General features: G+C 34.8%; 1 protein-coding gene and 1 long non-coding RNA gene across 7 annotated transcripts in view; one reads left to right on the top strand and one right to left on the bottom strand.

Moving 5' to 3' along the window:
• The window catches only part of LOC141372839 (uncharacterized), a 61,693-nt gene extending 51,410 nt beyond the window's left edge, over nucleotides 1-10,283 (bottom strand). For both annotated transcript variants that reach the window (XR_012378301.1, XR_012378302.1), the window contains exon 1: nucleotides 10,137-10,283. This is a non-coding gene — a long non-coding RNA (uncharacterized lncRNA). The remainder of the gene's footprint in view (nucleotides 1-10,136) is intronic.
• Nucleotides 1-19,896, top strand: part of CSMD3 (CUB and Sushi multiple domains 3) — a 1,170,304-nt gene that overhangs the window by 414,511 nt on the left and 735,897 nt on the right. The window lies entirely within an intron of this gene.

The following is a 19,896-nucleotide window of genomic DNA, read 5'->3' as shown; positions in this document are numbered from 1 at the left end:
AGGGGCTACTGCCTTGGCAGGTGCAGTGGACAGCCCTCCTATGACACCTGAGCTAGTGTTCTCCAATGGTAAGAAATAAGAAAATATTTTCAAAAAAATCACAATAAGTAAGCTGAGAGAATATGATATAGTATCATTTTTCCCATTGTTCCTCAACTTTGTGTTACTGTCCACTAATTTTTTATGACTTACTGTACATGATCATTATCCTGCAGGATCTCCCTTTATTTCATAATGTTAGAATCTATAATTATCTGAAAAATTATGATTTCCTCTCCACCATATGCAGCTTAAAATAAATCCATAAAATAAAAGCATTCAACAAAATTTTGACATTCCCCTTTTAAAAATTTTAAAACATTATTTTCTTTGAAAACTAATTTCTTTTCTCTTCTTTTTTTTTTTTTTCCTTTTTGTGGGTCTCTTCAGCATGGTTACTCTGCCAGACATGTAGGACAGATCTGTCTTTTCCCTACCACAATGATATTGAGAAGGTGTAAGTTTGTATTTAAGAAGTGGGATGAATGTTTCTGATTGAGTATGTTCTGATCATCTACCTGAAGCATGATTTCATATGTTCCATCATTTCATTTTCTATGTATGGATATTCATTCTTTGATTCAGGCAGTGTGGTACCCATATGCAAAAAGCAAAATATCCAAATGCATGTTAAGTTTTAAGAAAGCCTCAGATTTCTTTTAGTTTTCACTGTGGGATATACTAACAGATTCTAATAAATAATTTCCAGAATTTATTCCAGAAGAAAAATACCCTCAACATACATCTTCCCCAGGATGACAACTCAGCTCTTGTGATCACATTACCCTGGTGAACTAGTTTGCTAGGTTTGCCATAATAAAATGTCACAGACTGGATGGCTTAAACAACAGAAATTTATTTTTCACAAATTCTAGAGTGTAGAAGTCCCAAGATCAAGATGTAGGTAGGTTTGATGTCCTATGAGGCTTCCTCCTTGGCTTGCAGATGGTCACCTCCTTGCTGTGTCCTCATATGGCCTTTCCCTTGTGCACACTCAGGCTTGGTTTCTGTCTTTCCATGTCTAAAATTTCTCTCCTCATAAGGTTATCAGCTATATTGGATTAGGGCCCATCCTAAAGTACTCACTTTAACTGAACGTCTTTAAACAACTTATCCCTAAATACCGTCACACCTTGAGGCACTGGGGGTAGGACTTCAACATATAAATTTTGGAGGGATGCAATTCATCCATAAAACTAGACACACAGTTTCAATTCTATAATTAGTATACCAAGCCCCAGCTATTAATCAGAATACTAAATGTCACTGAATGTTAAGTTCTTCCCTCTCTCCCATTCTAGCACTTATTAGCCAGGTACTTGTGCAAATAAAAGAGAGGGTTGAAACTGACTCTTCTGTCTCTCCATCTTGTATCTTCCTTTTTCTTCTAAACTCCTTATTTGCTGCTGTTTTAGGTTTCGCTGAGATCAAACAGAGGTAGAGCAGAGAAGAGGTAAAGAGATTGGTCTTGACCTCAGTCCTAAACAGGCTACATACTCTCTGGTCCTGATTTTCAGGCTGACTCTGTCATGGGCAGTCCTGGGGCCTTTTCAGGGATTCCAACTGGGTCAATTTCTTCTACAGTCTCTTTCCTTAGGGGGTGCATCTGTATTCTAAATGGACACTTTCCAGAGTTGGTCTCCAGCCATTTGATACCCCCAGCCTTCTTCTGCTAAGGTAGTCTTTACTCCTCAAGTAGTCTCCTTTACAGATCCCCAAAAGATGCTATTTTAAATCTCCAAACCCCGTGATCCTCCTTGGTGAACCAGAAATTGGTATGCTCTTTTTTTTTTTTTTCTTTTTTGCTCTGAGAAACACAAAAAGAGGGCTTATCTCCACACAGAAGCATTCTCTTCTCTCACCCTCTGAATTTCCTCAACAGATGTCAGTTTTATCTTATTCCTGTGTAATTTCGACTTTAGCTTTCTCAGACATGAATAGACACCAGTCTTTTTTATGTGCCAACTGCATGAAACAAATTTCATAACTGAGTGATCCCATTGAATCACTAGACTAACACCGGAAGGTATCATTCTTCCACCATTCCCTCAAAAAGTCTAGGGAAGGGGTACTCAGAGATCTACAAGGGTTCTCTCAAAGGAAATAATCTCAACCATCTCCTTCACTTCCCTCTGTCCCCTTTTTAAATATTTGCTGTATCTGAAGGGTCCAACAGTCCCAAAATAGATTCCCCTACATTTCTTTTGAAAATGATTCCTATAAGAAGCTTAATCTGTCATACATTCTTTTAACTCTTAATGTCTGCTAAATTAATGCTTCCATTGAATCTAAGTCAGGAATTGCCCCATTCTAACCTCCTGGTATACATTCCACACACACATATGCATACATATATTGAAATGTTTACATACTTGCCAAAATCAATCTTTATACTTTGCCAGAGTATGTGAGAGCCAATGGGGACTATATTTATCATTTTCAATACTTGGTATAATATTTGTATGTATGGTTTGCATCTTTCTCTTCTTTTAGTTGTAAATTTTCTCTCTCAGTAATCTACCTCTCACACTGTGATTTAACTCCTGTGATATTGCATAGTTCATAAATTAAATATGAAGAGCCAACAAGGAATAGATAATGCAAAATCAGACAATAGTTGGAAGTTTCTAGAGGCTAGATTGAATGTATGGTATAGGAAACTGTAAACTTCAAATATGTTTGTTTGTTTGTTTCAATAAGAGAAATTAGGAGAGACACTAATATTAAGATGAAGATCTAAAGTTATATACTGAATCCCAGTTATGTCTCTGGTTAACTATATAAAAATTGCTGAATGCCTTGAATCTTAATTTACTCATAAAGAAAATGAAGTTTGATTATATAATCATTACACTCTTTTTAGGTAATTTTTTAAATCTTGAATGATGTCATTTCTTTTTTAAACGGTACATCAGTGACTTTCCATAAATGATTTGCAGATGATGACAGAACATTTGAGAATGTGTTTATATATTTTTCAAAATTTGTATACATGGTTATGAGGATAAATTTTTAGGGGCACTATTGTGCAGCTCTGACTCTAAATGAGAATTAATCAGATGAACTTGATTTCTATATAGTCTTAATTTAAATCACATAGTTTATATTTCCTGAGTATGTCAACATACAGCTGTCCTAAGATGACCTTCATTCGTTTATTATTTTTTAAGTTTTTTTTAGAAGAGAAAGCAGAATTTATCGATCATGATCTTAGGGTCATGGGATCAAGCCCCATGTTGGGCTTTGCACTCAGCAAGGGGTTTGCTTGGCCCTCTCCCTCTGTTCCTCCCTGCTGTGCTCTCTCTCTCTCGCAAATAAATAAAATCTTAAAATAAAGTTTGACAATTTTATTACTTATTGTTTATATCTTTAAATAATGTTTACTAAATATTGCCAACTACAAATAAATACTTTAATCAGTAAATTAGAAATTTGGCCTCTAATTCATTTACCTGCTTTCCCTAAAATTCTGAATAACAGTTGCTAAAGTAAACTAAAGTTATTTCTTGGTCCACAGATTTAAATTTTTAACTTTTTCAATTGAGTTGTTCTATGGATGCCACAGCTATTAACTTACCTTAAAAGAAAAAAACAAAGCAAAAGACTAAATCTAATGCTAAATGCTCTGAAATGATTTCCCTACCACTACTAACTAGAGGTAAAGGAAATGAGGCCAAGGTCCTTTTTCATGACAACTTTATTTGACAAATAAAGGACCCAATATTTTAAGCTTTCCTCTACATTGTCCCACAACTCTTCTGTTTTCACTCATGTTTTCTCTTTGTATGTTGAATGCTTTTTAGTATAACTTTGTGTATAGATGACCCTGCAATACTCACATCTTCCTGTGAAAACTCTTTCTATATAATTTACAATGTATTTTCATGCTACATTTCTTTGCTTTTTTTGCTACACCACTTCCTTAACAGCTCTGCATAATGCACTCCCATTTAATTAAATGATAAGTAGGGCTGTAGACCAAAATCAATCTGAATCTGAATGGGAGCAATTTGTTTCATACCCTGCAAGAGGTTTTTTATTCCTTGGTATCTTGGTACTTAGAGAATAACACATTTTAAAAGTGGTACAAACTTAATAGAAAACTTTACAAAAATGTCTATATCCAAGGGCTTCTTTAATCAACATGATGTCAACAAAACCAAAAAGGAAAAAAAATGAAAAAGTGACATCCTTTTTGAAATAAATTATGTTGTTACAGTGTATTTCTGTCATTACTTTTTATGTTTTTGGAGAATGGGGAGCTTAAATGTATAGCATAAATATAGGAGTTGGAAAATAAATATTTTATATCTGAGGCCAGTGTCCTCATAGAAGTGGTAGAGATATGTTGTTAAGCCTGTACTTCTGTGACACATATATTAATTAGATTTTATTTATGCTTTGTTGAAATATACAATTTCTTATGTGATGTAATTTGAAGATAATAGTAATACTGATTTCTAGATACTATAGCATAGGAGTAAATAGTATTTCTAGAAGCAGAATGTCTGGACTCAAATCTTGGTTTCCCATTTGTTCCACAATTATGCTTTTTATTCATTTTTCTTTCCTAAAAATATCTCACTAAATAATCTAAATTCCTAAATTTGTTCTTTCTTCCCCTTTCCTCAAATCCTTTGTTCTGTATTCTTTTTTCTCAGAGCCTATGTTGGTTTTTATTAATACATAGAATATTTACAGCTAAGGTATCCTCATTGTCTTAATAGTTTATCTCAACTGTTAGATAAAATTAATACTATCCATATTTTAGTTTAGGTAACTGGCAAAAACGCTTATTAAAAATACCACAGAAAAAACAGTAACAAGGAAGGTGTTTGCTAACATACAATAGGGCACTCTGGTTTTTATAGGGTGCAAAATAAAGATCAATTTTTGAAGGACAAATATATAAAGAAAAAGTCATCAAACAAGGAAAAATTAGTAACTTCAATACAAGTTAATTTCTATTAAGTTGTTAAATATAATAGCAGGTTTTGAGTTCCCACTACCTCTCACACTTACCATGATTTATAACCTCATGTAATTATTTAAATATTTTTCACAAACTGGAAATCCATATAAATATTTATGTCAGTTGTGATAGGTGTCAGATGAATAATGTCATGTTCCCTAAGTAAAAAAGTTGACAGGAAAATCTGTATCTCTTAACAATAAATGTTAGGAAACACAAGAAAGAGGATGTATAATATATGATAAAAGGTATAACCTAGTCAAACTAAATCATTTTTTAGACCTTGAGCCCAATCTGATTAGTGTCTAATTGAATCTTTCTTCAACTCCCTAACATCTGACCTCGAGTTTTCTTATCAACACAACAAAGTTAAATTCAATATGGTACTTGAGCAAACAGACATTTAGGTGCAAAAGATTATTTCAAGATTTCATTTTAATTAAATCTGATTGCCTCATTAAAAATGTCTCATAGTTGATTCAGTGTTTTCCCTTCTCCATGAGTGAACATTTATTTTTTGTTTTCACAAAGATCCATAGTTTAACATAAGTGAAAATAATAGCATATATAAGAAGAAAATATAAAATATTTAAATATAATTTGTGAGTGATGATTTTTTTTTATGATTCATGGTTAGGAATGAAAACTCTGGAAAAAGGAGGCCTAGGTTCAAATTCTGTTTTCATCTTTGAACAGCTATAGGATCCTCATAAACTTATTTTCTTCAACTGTACAATAGAGATGTTAATATACCATATCTCAAAGAGTTGTAGTAAATGAAATTGTTTATAAGGAATTAACACATTGACTTACATTCTGAGAACTAAAAAAAAATCAGCTCATATTGTTATACATTTCTGCCTAACAGTTTATACTTCTATTGGCCACCTAAGGTATTTTGTCTCTTAGGTATTTGTAGATCCCCCTCTAATTAATGAAGTTCCTTAAGAGACACATTCAGCTCACTCCTGCAGTCCCACCATGAACTGCCCATAATAGTCCTTTAACTGTCCATTCATTCATTCATCCAACATTTATTGAGGCTGTTCTATGTACTTCGCTAGGGGATATGACAGTAAAGGAGAGGAGCAAAGTCCTTGCCTTCTTGGTTGTTGAAATGTAGCTGAGGGACTGTGAAATAAAATTAAACTGTGTGTGTGTGTGTGTGTGTACACACACACATATGTATTAAACAGACTGAAAGAAAAAAAGGAAATATAAATGTGGATGTCTGCTGTGAATGAAAGAATGGAAGGGCCTGGAATAGAGAATAAGGTAGGGGATGTAAAACCTCGGTTAGTTAGATACGCAACTAACATACCTCCCTGGTGGAGTGATGAATAGACGAGCCAAAGTTTAGTATGAGAAGAGTGGAGTAGAGGCAGTGCCAAAGGAGTTGGATTAAGGAGAACAGGCCAGTCAGAATGAACACAGGTCCTGCAGAAGAAAAAGCATAAAAGTTTGAAGAACCTAAAAAATACCCATGTGGCTGAAACATAGCAGAATTGGGTGAGAACAGCCTACAGTAGTATAGGTTCATGATCTCAGGCAATGATAAAGGATACATAGAAGAATTTTATGCAAGAGAGAAGGGCAATGTGATTTAATCTTAATCAATGTGATTCTTTTTTTTCCACATCCGTGTAGAAAATGTACTGTAGGGGGAAAAGAATGAAAGTGGGAAAAAGGGTTGTGTTACACTGCCTGAATTAGGATAAGGAAATAAAAATGAAAGGAAGACAGATCTGATATAAATTTGAGTTGAAATTGACAGGATTTACTGATTAACTGGATGTTGTTATGAGGGAAAAGAAAAAAAATTAGAAATGATCTCTATAATTCTCTTGGTAAGAAACAAAAGATTCAAAGAAGAAAATGCTTTATAGTGGAAAGAAGGAAAAAGTGGTCTTTGAGGCCTGTTGTATTTGAGTTCCAGAGTATATTTGTGTCACACCAAAATGATCATATAGATATATAAAAAAGGAAGATGCATATCTTATGTCTGAAGCTCACAAAGAGTTCTAAACTGGAGTTTCATTTGGTATTCACCCCATAAAGAGAGCAATTCAAATCCCTGGGATTTGATGAGTTCCTTCAAAAGACACAAAAGTGCAAAGTTAGAGAAAAGACAACCCAGGATTGAGCCCTGAGAAACTCACTATTTAAATTCTATGCAGACAAGCAGGAGCCAACAATAGATTGAAAAGAATCTTCCAACTATTAATAAAGGAGGTGGAAAACTAGAAGAGAATGGCTTTGTACAAGCTCTGAAAGCAGATTATTTCAAGAAGGGAGTGGTCAATGTATGACATACACTGAAAGCTTTTCTGCTTTCCTTCTCAGGAAATTCTCAGAAGAATTTTTTGATATTCATTATATCCAGTTCCCTTTACCTCATTCTCTCTTGGATCACTTCCAGTGAGTCTCTACCCTTACAACGAATGGAGGTCACTATTTCTGTCTTTGGATTATTGAACCTATTAACAGAAATTGACAGAGTTGATGTTTACTTCTTCACTGAAACACATTCTGCATTTGGCCTCTAGAATGCCCCTCCCCTGCTTATCCTCTACCTCAATGATGATTCCTCCTCAGTCTCCTTTGTTTCTTCTCAAATTTCTGATCTCCAGTCAGGCTTTTTGGCCAAAGATTCTTGGTCATCTCATGCAGTCCTATGGATTTGAATATTCTGTTGATGACTCCCAAAGTTACATCGCCAGCTCAGATCCGCCCTGAACACCAGCTTGACATAGGCAGCACCTCTACAGCCTCTGCACTTGGATTTCTAATGTGCTTCTCACACTTGATATCTCCGTAGTTGAACTGATACCTTCTCCCAGAAGCTGCTCCTTCCAGTCTTCTCATATCAGCAAATGACAGTTCTTCCTTTCCATTTATTCAGAATGAATCCTTGAAATCATCCCTGTCTCCTCATTTTTTATCACATTTTATATCAACAAGTCATGATCAACTCTACCTCAAAATATCCATGATGCAACTACTCCCTTCCATTGCAACCACCTACATTCTAGCCACTCCTCTTGCATGGATCATTGCTGCTGCTTCCCAAAAGGTCTCCCTACTTCCATCCTTGGTTTTCCATAGTCTCTTAGAAATGATGCAGCCAAAATGATATTTTAAACATCTTAAGCCAGATAACTGTCATTCCTCAGCTCAGAACCCTGCAGGGGTTCTTTCTCAATCAAGAGCAAAATCTTGTCTAATTTACTTATTATTACTTATTAATTGACTTATTATTGATCTAGCATTTTTACCTGGCTGACTTAACTTTTTCTTTCCCCATATCTTCTCTTGCCATAGCAGCATGCTTGCTCCTTCTCAAAGTGTCCTAAGTGCCTGCTTAGGGCCTTTGCATTCACTTTTCCTGGAAAATTCCTCCTTTGGGTATTTGCGTGGCTTAATCTCTAATATATTCATATCTTCACTTAAATCTCACTTTCTCAGTGGGGTCTTCTCTACTATGTATTTAAAATTGCATCTTTCCTGGCATTCAGCTACACTTTCGAATTATTAATTTTTCATAATGCTATTCATCATCTGAATGTAAGCTTCCTAAAAACGGAATACTTGACTATTTTCTACATTGCTATCTCCTACATGTTCCATCACTGGGAGAGTTCTTGGCATATAGTAGATATACAGTAAATACTTGTCAAATGAGTAAGTTGAGGACATAGAATAGGATTTAGTAACACAGAGGTCATTTCAGTGGTAAAATTTGGGCAGAACTCTAGACCAACTTGTTTATGGTATAAATATAAAGTATGAAAGTAAAAATAGGTTGTGTAGACAATGTCTTCAAGAAATTCAGATAAGAAGGAAGAGAGAAGTATGAAGGTAGTTAGAAGTGAAATGTAGGGTCAGGATGTGGTTTTACTTTATTTTTTGTTTTTCAACCTTGGAGATTATATTTCTGTAATGATATAAATGACTATATAGAATAAGAGAAATTAGTATTACAGGAGAGTAAAGAATGTTCTTGAGGGGTCATAGGATGCGATACAGAGCACAAGTGGATAGATTTTTGTTTGTTCGTTTGTTTGCTTGTTTGTTCATGATAAGAGGAAGGATATTTCTTCCAGGATAATGAGAAGGCAAAGGGGGATAAATGTTTACTTATAAATTCCTCTACAAGTCTTCTTTATTTAAATTATTCTCAAGGAATGCTAGTAAACTCAAGGTTATTTTTCAGTTTGGAAAAAGTCACACATCTCAGCATTATAAAAAATGCAAATTATTTAATTTATAAATTAAAGTTATCCAAAGTAAAGGTAGTAATGAGAAAACTAAGAAAGAAATCCGAAATAAAATGGGGACCAATAGAAACAAAACTTTAATCATTTTATCCCAAATCCCATGCTCTTTCTAATAGAATTTGCTTTATATTTCACTTTAACTTTTTTGTGTGAATATAATAATGTTTAGTTAAGTATTTATATATAATTTTTCAAGAAATGACATTATAAAAGAAACTTTTAAAAAGATGGATTATAGGATCTGGGAAATTTCTTTTAACTTCTGTATTGTGAGTTTTACCATTTTGTGGCAACCAAAATGGTAGGAGAGAGTCAATATAGGGAACAAACTATCAAACTTGTAAAACATCCGTAATGTAATTACTATTTTAGCCTCTGATAATATCAACTAATATAAAATTAAAGGTAAGTGCAGATATTATATCCCTTTGGCTATCAAATTGCCATTTTGTATTATGGAATTCTGACAAAATTATTCAAGCAGTTATAAATTCCCTAGCCAGGAATTACCTGCCACCTGATTGTTAGCTATTATTCATACATTCATAACAATAAACGTTCATACAACTATATCTCATAGAGACAGTTGCATGGGGAAAACAGGTATTCATCAAAGAATCATAAATCATTAATGCACATTACAACTTCGAGTGAAATGACTAAAGAGTGTGGGTGAAACAGATGCTCAAGAATAAATAATTTAGAAATTTAGTTTTAGTTAATAAAATTGTTTTAACTTGTGTGACAAGTTTATGGAAGAGCTGGAATCTAACTTAGAGAAGAATAAAGTAATCTTGTTCTTTCTCATCACTACCTTTGAATGAACTCTATCAACATTTTCTTCTCACCTTTACCACTGAACATTGATTTCGTGTCAAGTATCGGATCGGACATTTTTGTCCTACATTTCATTTCATCCTCACAACACATGATGCAGTGGTTTTCTTTTCTTCATTTTATAAATTAGGAATGACAAGATTCATGGTACTAATATGTTTCCTGAAGGTTTCACAACTAAAAGTGTTGGCATAGAAATCCATAGCTAGTTCTTTGTGAAGTCACAGCATTGCTCTTACCCAGCATAGTATGACTGAAGAAAAGGAACAATGTGCTCTATGACTTCTGTCAGAAACTAGCACTATCATATTATCACTCTCTTGATTGACTTCTTTTAGGATTTAGAAATACTATTACATTGGCTTATAATTTAGTAGAATGAATTAACCTTTTTGAGTTAGAGTTCATCTCTAGCACAAAGTTCACATATTTATTTAAGATATTGGATATATATACATGTACTCATACAAACTTCTTCATGGTTTTCTACCCTCTATCTAAAACCACGGGGTATTTTTCACCCATCTACTCAAAACAGCTTTTTATTTCCCTCAAAACTTGGTTTAAAATATCTAAGTGACAGCCATGCTGAAAAACTAATTAGTTTTTCTTTATAGTACAAGTAATTTTTCTTTATAGAATAGTACAGACAGCTGCAAATATGCCTGTTAATTAGATATAACAAATATTTATATCTAATTATGTATATATATACATATATACATTATATTATACATTATATAAATATATACATAATTAGATATAACAAAACTCATGGACCAATTAAAATTATATTTTAAGGTCAAATCACCTAAATAGAACTTCCATCTTGGAAATGTTAAGGATGTGAAAAAGGCTGACAAGGATTCTCCCTTGCATTTGATTATTTCTGCTTCCATCCTCATGATTTCATAGCATTTTTCATGAATTAAAACTAAGTCATGGCTATCTTGGTTACTTTCATTATTTATTTAAGGCACCTTAATTATTTAGAACTTAAATACTTAAACTCCTCAGTTACTTAAAATTTCCTAATGTAAATTTTAATTAAATATTTATCACAACTCCAAGTGAAACTTAGAATTGGAAATCACAGATAAAAGCTAAAAGATGACAGGTTAAAATCCTTCAACAAATCTTTCCCATTAGAATTGTGGTGTCTCAGTGTCTGAAGAGAAACAAATGACTGCTTCAAACTGTGTCCTGTCTTTCACACTACCCTTTATAAGGTTCTTTTTTTTTTTTTTTTTACCAATTTCTGTCACATTATCTGCACCATTTCTGAACTGTCATTTTCTGTGTTCTTTCATACCTCTTCATCTTTGCACAAGCTTTTCATTTAATCGCCATGGCCGCCACCCCCAGTTGCTTATATCTCTCAAACGCCATCTTCCCTGTGTTTTTCCTTCTATTGCAATTCAGACATGATTTCTCTTTTCACATTATTTCTTTGAGTGTAGCCAATTTGAATAAATTCCATAACTCCTCTCAAAAATATATACTTTATTATATATTTTATTTATATAATTTTATTTATATTTATATTCCTCTTCAGACTGAGAATAGTGCTTTGGAGATTTGATATCTAGATATCTTATATGGAATAAGTGCATATAAAATTTGTATTTATTAATTATGTTTGTATAATATATCAGTTATTTTTTTGCTTCTACTGCTGCTTTTTTATTGTTATGTTAATCACCATACATTACATCATTAGTTTTGGATGTAGTGTTCCATGTTTCATTGTTTATGCATAACACCCAGTGCTCCACGCAGAACGTGCCCTCTTTAATACCCATCACCAGGCTAACCCATCCCCCCCACCCCCCTCCCCTCTAGAACCCTCAGTTTGTTTTTCAGAATCCATCGTCTCTCATGGTTCATCTCCCCTCCGATTTCCCCCCCTTCATTCTTCCCTTCCTGCTATCGTCTTCTTTTTTTTTTCTTAACATATATTGCATTATTTGTTTCAGAGGTACAGATCTGTGATTTAACAGACTTGCACAATTCACAACACTCACCATAGCACATACCCTCCCCAATGTCTATCACCCAGCCACCCCATCCCTCAAAACCATAAAATTCTCAGCCCTTAAAATCTCAATTTTATCAGTTATAAAACAGATATAATTAATTTCCAAATTGTTTTTGATAATTATATCCCGTGGTATTTTTTTTAAAGTTTTTTTTTTAAGATTTTGTTTATTCATTTTGAGAGAGAGAGAAAGAGAGAGCACAAGAGGGAAGAGGGTCAGAGGGAGAAGCAGACTCCCTGCTGAGCGGGGAGCCCGATGTGGGACTCGATCCCGGGACTCCAGAATCATGACCTGAGCTGAAGGCAGTCGCTTAACCAACTGAGCCACCCAGGTGCCCTCCCGTGGTATTTTTGAAGGAATCTGTCATGGTACCTTGACATTTTAAACATACCAGGGAGTCACATAGCTGATCTATCTAATTAATTGTATGATTTTTTTTGTATGATCATTTTTCATGAAAAAGATTGACAAAATAGCATTCTTCCTTTATTTCTATTTTTCATTGTTGTAATAATAATGAAGTACATCCTGTTTTCAGTTGCCTTTTGCATCCAGTTATTCTTTTTCACAACCCTGTTTCTGCTAGTAGCTGGAAGTACATCTGTTCATTAAGTTGGACATATCTGATGAAACAGAGGACATTATTTCACATTTATAGACTGTTTGCTTTTAAAATTTCCTTGATGGGTATAACTAGCACAATCACACATTTGTACTTATATTTGCTATAAATTAAGCAAATATGATCTATTTTAAAAATTCATCTTAGTTTTAATTGTCCTGTGATTATTGATTTGCCCATTGAATCAATCCATTCTCCCCAAACATCAAATAATATTATCTCTATGTTTTATAATGGCACTAGCCTTCCCTTTGATCTCTCCTCTAACTCTATTGCTTAATCATTTCTCTATACAAAACTGGAGTGATTTTTTAAAAATATAAATTCAAAACCCCTACTATAGCTTCTAAATGCATTATTAAATTTCCTGACACAGTTATTTGGCTCTCTATTTTCAACTCTTGCCTGTATCACCAGACTCATCCCTACCCTTCTCCTCCTTGCCTCAGCAGCATCAACTTTCTGGAAATATTTTCTCCCAGCTTTCATATAGTTGACTCCTTCCCTTCTAGGTTATAGTATAAACATCTTCTTCTCAAAGAGGCTTCATTGTCCAAGTACCAGGAACTCTCCATTATGCCACTTTTAAGGTTTTCTTCAATTAGCTGTCAGTTATTTCCTTTCTCTGTTAATTTGTTGGTTTATTGTATCTCTCTCCTTTTAAAAATGTAAGTTCCTTGAAAGGAAGAATGGGTATGCCTTTTCCCTTTATATCCCCAGCATAGCAGTGCCTAGCACATAGTAGGCCCTCCATAGGTATTTGTTAAATGAATTAACAAATGAATACATGCTTCTTGTTAGACATATTAGTCCATTTTCTTAATTGAAGAATTAACACATCTTATGTCATTCTGTAGAATGTCCTAATCTCATTTTTATGCCCCATTTTAGCCTTGGCATCCTTCTTGTTCCTTAAAACTTCAGAGATGAAAATTTTTTGAATATCTTGGATACAATCCAGCTTGTATGATAGGCTTTAAGGGTCACGGAAGAGCATTATTCACAGTCACATTTGTGCCAGCTACGCTGGCGTCTCCCTGCTGCTCACAGCATCTGTTTCTTTCAGGGACTGTGTTCCTCAGCTTTTAGCATTCCCATCACTTCGTCTGTTATTTATTTGGAACATTGGTTTCAATTAGCCATTTGGATATTTTTTAAACCTCAGTACTCATTATACTTTCCATATCCTCCCAGGCAGTTCCTCATTCTGCATGGATCTGCTCTTGGCTCTTAATACGGAGTCTCTGGTCTGATGTATTTACCTTTTCAGCCTTTGCAAATGTGCATTCTGGTGCAGAAGCTCTGTAATAGCTATTTTTGAACTTTTTCATTTTTGGAATGCTCCAGTGGGGAAAAGGGCCAGGAAATCTACCTCATTTTCTTCCACATGCCACTGTGTCACACATTTCTGCCGTAGCAGCAAACTATGACCATAATCAACTCGCTACATGCACATGTACACAAGCATGCACACACATGCACATAGACATATCCATTAACAGCAAAGTGATCTGAATTTAAATCAGATCTTCCCTCTATGTTGCTTACTTAGAATAAATTAGAAAATAAAATTCGAACTTCTTACAATGGCATACAAGTCCCTAATTTCTTAATACTTAACATTCTCTCACTGCCTTTGGGAATATACCATCTTCTTTTCAGCCTTAAGTTCATGGTATTTGCTGTTGTCTCTGAGTGGAAAATTATCCCGTCAAGTCTTCCCATGACAGGCTTTTGTTGTTATTGTTGTTATCATTCCAGTGTCAGGACCAAAACAAACAAAAAAATCTTCTTAGAATAAACCGATGTGATTTAGACTACCCTCCACAATTTAGGAATTCACCAGTACTGGCTCCTGTATTTGGGCCTTCATAGTACTGACATTCCTGAAATCCTTGTACTTACTCTCTTGGTATCTCTTCCCTTCCCTTGATCATTTTAGAACCAGATGAATACCTGGAATGTATCAAATTCCTAATACAGTTTGTAGAAGGACAGAAAGAAGAAAAAGAATGAAGGAAGGTGGTTGGGAAGTATAGGGGTGGAGAGAGAGAGAGAGGAATGTGTTACTTAAATTAAATTCTCTATTTTCATAGATTTGTGGAGCTAGAATTGATCTTGTAACCTAATGATTCCTTTTTGGGATTCCCTAGAAAAATAATAACAGTTCATTATTTTCATTATTTCAAAAAGCTTAATTAAATTTTACCCATCACAGGACCTCACATGCTAACAAAAATATCAATTTTATTTACTTAGCACTGTAATTAAATTAACCTAGTGACATACTGGCTACTTCATGGTGATTAGAAGGGCTGATTAGCAGGTGCTATGCTTGATTTTTTTTTTTTTAATAAGCATACATTTCTTATTGTGAAAGTGATTCAGTTTATTTGTAAGAGAAATTTTCCAAATTTTTTTCCTTTGAGAATTATAATGAAAGTAGCATTTCATGATGAAAAATTTGAGAACCACTAATTCAATCAAAACTCTTCATATGATAAGTGAGGAAACTAAGGCAAATTGCCTACAATTTTATTCCTAGTTTCAGCATAGTCAGCATAAAACCCAGAACTAATTTCAGAACAGTGTTCCTCCTCATGTAGTATACAGCTCATCTATAAAGTGATGTTAAAAAAATGATTGTAAATATAGATCTTCCTTGACTAAATGATGAGGTTACATCCTGATAAACCTATTATAAGTTGAAAATACCACAAACCAAAAATGTATTTAAGACACTTAACCTACCCAACGTCATAGCTTAGCATAGCCTACCATAAACATGCTCAGAATGAGTACATTAGATTACAGTTGGGCAAAATCATCTAATACAAGGATTATTTTATAATCAAGTGTTGAATATCCCATGTAATTTATTGAATGCTATACCGAAAGTAAAAAGCAAAATGGTTGTATGTGTACACAACGCATTAAGTGTATGGGTTGTTTACTCTTGTGATCCCAGGGCTGATTGGGCACTGCAACTAAATTTGGCTCCCCAACATCACAGGAGAGGATCATGCTTCATATCGCCAGCCAAGGAAGCTCAAAATTCAAAATTTGAAGTACAGTTTCTACCGAATGCGTATCACTTTTTCACTATCTTATAGTCAAAAAATCCTAAGTTGAAATGTCTTATGTCAGGAAACATCTGCAGTCATATTTTGTGACAAGTGAAAGTATGGATGTATTCATATTATAAATGATCTTTAATTAGTCCAGATGACTTTGAGTGGGCTAACTCAAAAAAAAGGCACTATATATAATATACACAAACAATTTTAGGATATCAGAATATTTTTTTCACCTCATCTTTTCTATACTGCAAAACTCAGTTGATGTTATTGGCTGAAAAATTATTTTTTCATTCTAGTTTGTTTCAAGACATACCATACGAAGTTTCATCTTAATTAAATTTTAGGTTACTCACCTGTATATAAAATAATTCTATTCTCTGTTAAGAAAATGACAACTTCACAGATTCAGTGACATTTTATAGCAAAAATCATCTTTCTGAAAGGAAATGCAATTTTTGAGAACACATTTTGTAATCACACATAAGGATACACTTGAGCTAACTATTTTTGCAGATAGACTGTAGGTGACTCTATGGTGTGACTGGGAGCTCTGAGATCCCCTGACATTCCCCCAGTCTTGTGCAAAACTTCAGGCGAGTGACTGAAATTACACAACATAAGTTTCATCCTTTAACAAAAGACTTTGATCTTGTAGTGAAGTTATATTTTTAATTCAACAAAGAATTCTACCTATCATTTTTAGGAATTGATGAAGTTGGTCCTTATTGACATGACATTAGAAAATTAAAAAATAGCAACCAGGTGGAAATGAATATAAATATATAAGGCTTGTGGATTAAAAAAAAATCAAATACCTTCTTTTTTAAGTATTATTTATTTGAGACAGAGAGAGAGCATGTTTGTGCACACACATGTGTGCACATGTGTAAGTGGGGCAAGGGGCAAGGCAGAAGGAGAGAGAGAATCTCAAGCAGACTCCCCTTCCCACGTGGGGCTTGATCACAGGACCACAAGGTCATGACCCCAGCTGAAATCAAGAGTTGGATGCTTAACTGATTGAGCCACCCAGTCACCCCAAAAGTCAAATATCTTCTAATTTTCAGTTTTGAAAGGACCCCAGGTGACCGCATTTAAAAATTACTGAAATTTTACTTTTTAATTTCTTTTTTTTTTTAATTTTATTTATTTGACAGGAAGAGCACAAGCAGAGGGAGAGAGAGGGAGAAGCAGGCTCCCTGCTGAGCAAGGAGCCTGATGTGGGACTCGATCCCAGGACTCTGGGATCATGACCCGGGCCGAAGGCAGCCGCTTAACCAACTCAGCCACCCAGGTGTCCCTACTTTTTAATTTCAAGAAGGCTTTTTGTTTTACATCAGTGGAAAGAGAATGCATCCTATCACAATACTAACTTCTTGTTAAGAAACACGTCTGGTTTTGTGAAGGGATAGGTGAAATATGGTTTGTTTGAGAGTGGACTTGAGGAAATATTTCTGTTGGCTTCATGACAAAGTCTGAATATCTTCCTGTGCCTTGTGCTACACCTACTGTACTATATTCTCATAATATGCCTTCTAACTCTATTTTCAGCTTAAATTCTTGGGTTCTCTGCTTGCAGTCTATGATTTACACATATTAAATGATCTTTATTCCTAGAAACTAACAAAATCTGTCTTGCTTCATGACCTTTATACATGTAGCATGCTCTTCTGGACTATCTCTTTCCTCTCTTTTCACCTATTCATCTTTCTTATTTGAATCTAAATCATTTCCTTCAGGAAGCTTCTCTTCATTAAGTCACTTCCAAGACCAGATTAATGTTTCTATTATATGTTCCTATAAAACTCTGCATTTCACTTATTGTGTCAGTTAACCATGGCTTGAAAAAGCTACCCCAAGTCTTACAGGTTTAAAACAACAATGCTTTATGACTCCTCATAATTTTATTTGTTGTCGGGATGCCTCCTGGCTTGCATATGTAGCGGCGTTAAGCTGGAGAGTTGACTGGGATGCAAGGCCCAATATGGCCTCACTCAGTACTGTCAGCTGGGGCCCTTCAGTTCCCCTGCTTGTGCCCTTCATCTTCTAATATGCTAGACATTTTCCTTACACAGCAGTCTCAGGGAATTATCCCAAGAGAGCGAAGGTGGAAACTACAAGGCTTTTTGGAACTGAGACTCTAGAACTCACACAGTATCACTTCTGCTATATTCTGTTGGTCATAGCAAGTCATGAAGACAGCCTGTATCCAAGAGGTGAGGAAACAGACTCTACCTCTTGCTAGAAAGAGTGGCGAAGGAGAACCTGGGTGGCTCAGTCGTTGGACGTCTGCCCTCAGCTCAGGTCGCGATCCCGGCGTCCTGGGATCGAGCCCCGCGTCGGGCTCCCTGCTCAGCGGGGAGCCCGCTTCTCCCTCTCCCACTCCCCCTGCTTGTGTTCCCGCTCTCGCTGTGTCTGTCCCTGTCAAAAAAAAAAAAAAAAAGTTGCGAAGAATTTGTGGCCACATTAACCTAACACAGTAACATAGTGTCATCATATTTTTTTAGTTTTTTCTTGTTTCTCTACTTACAGCATCTCTCTAGCTCACCATTGTATCCTATCATGTAACAGTGACTAGTAGAGAGACATCTAATATATATGTGTATTTGAGTAAAATAAAAATAGTGATGCCATTAATTTTTATTCATGACATGTGGAATTCACATATTTAAATTTTATTATCAAAATATATCTTGAATAAAAATATATATTATTTCATAGAAATATAGAGCACAAGAGACCATGGAACATAGTTATAGAGAAATAAAGTGAAATGCCTAAATCATAACTAAATAGGAAACAGTATATCACCAAGATTAACAATACAAGCCAAGGAATCTGACTGAATAAAAGGCCAGATCAATCAGGTATTTTATTTTTATGTTTCACTTTTTCATTTTTTAAGGTTTTTAGCTCAAATGTCACTTTGTGTTTCACCACCAGCTATTATATTAATCGGTACCTCTGGGTCATTCAGTGCCTGGCATGGAATAGGTACTCAATAAATTCTTGTTGAATAAATACATGAGTTGAATATATGAATAAATGCCCTTATCAAGGTATTTACCCTTGACTATATGAATTATAATCTACCACCTATGATTGTTACAAAGATTAAATGTAAAATGTTTATCATGGAACTTACTAGAAGTAAATGATTGGTAATTGTTAGAGGCTATGATTAATAGGACTTTGAATCAGCACGGAATAGTTGCTGAAAACTAATTGATTCCTGGGTCTTAGGGCAAGTCTTTATAGGAAAGTATCTGCTCTTCTTGAATAATATGATTTATGTGGGACTGAGAAAAAAAGAAAGTAGACCTTCCATGAAATATTCTGAAGGTTGGAGAAGTCCTTGTAGTTAAGAGTTAGACCCAGAAATTTACAGAAACTTTGTTCATGCTTAAAAAAAATGATCCAGTTTAGCAACACGGTATGAAGCTTCAGGGATGATAATGTGAGTCTTTTAGCTATTAAGCAGCAGATAATTTTTAAAGATAAGTAAAATTAGGTTACTAAGAACGGTTTTATGAGGGAAAATCTTTAATAAATAAAGGAGGAAATAGAATACAGGGGCATCATGTATCAAGCTGAAATGAAAAACAATGACAAGACAGGCTATTAGCGTGTGGTGTGCATTTTGGTTCTATTTGCAAGTGAAAGAGGTATGAAATTTATCAACAGACTTGGGCAAGAGATGTTACTTTGTTCTTTTGAATTCAAATGCATTTGAGAGCTGCCCTTGTGCCTAAAAGGAGGAAAATTCTGTTCAGGTCCTTTGGAGGGAGGGTGGAAGAAACAATGGCACCTTCTTCTTTCCTTGTGTTGCACAAGAATCAAAAGGGTCTTTGCGGTGTATGGACAATGGGGAGAAAGGCACCCAGTGGTTGTTTAAGCCCACAGTTCCCTTGAAAGCAAAGAATAACAAGCCCGAGATGAGAATCTTAGCCAAATTTAAGAGTCTAGGTTCCTGGACCCTTTACACTTTCCTGCAGTGCAGCAGCAGTGGGGGCGGTGTTTATGTCATCTTTAT

Source organism: Callorhinus ursinus, unplaced genomic scaffold, assembly GCF_003265705.2.
Source record: "Callorhinus ursinus isolate GAN/ISIS: 27379988/994484 unplaced genomic scaffold, GSC_fseal_2.0 scaffold5, whole genome shotgun sequence".
Taxonomy (NCBI): Eukaryota; Metazoa; Chordata; class Mammalia; order Carnivora; family Otariidae; genus Callorhinus; species Callorhinus ursinus.
Note: the sequence above shows the minus strand (reverse complement) of the source record. Positions and strands in the feature narration are given on the sequence as shown.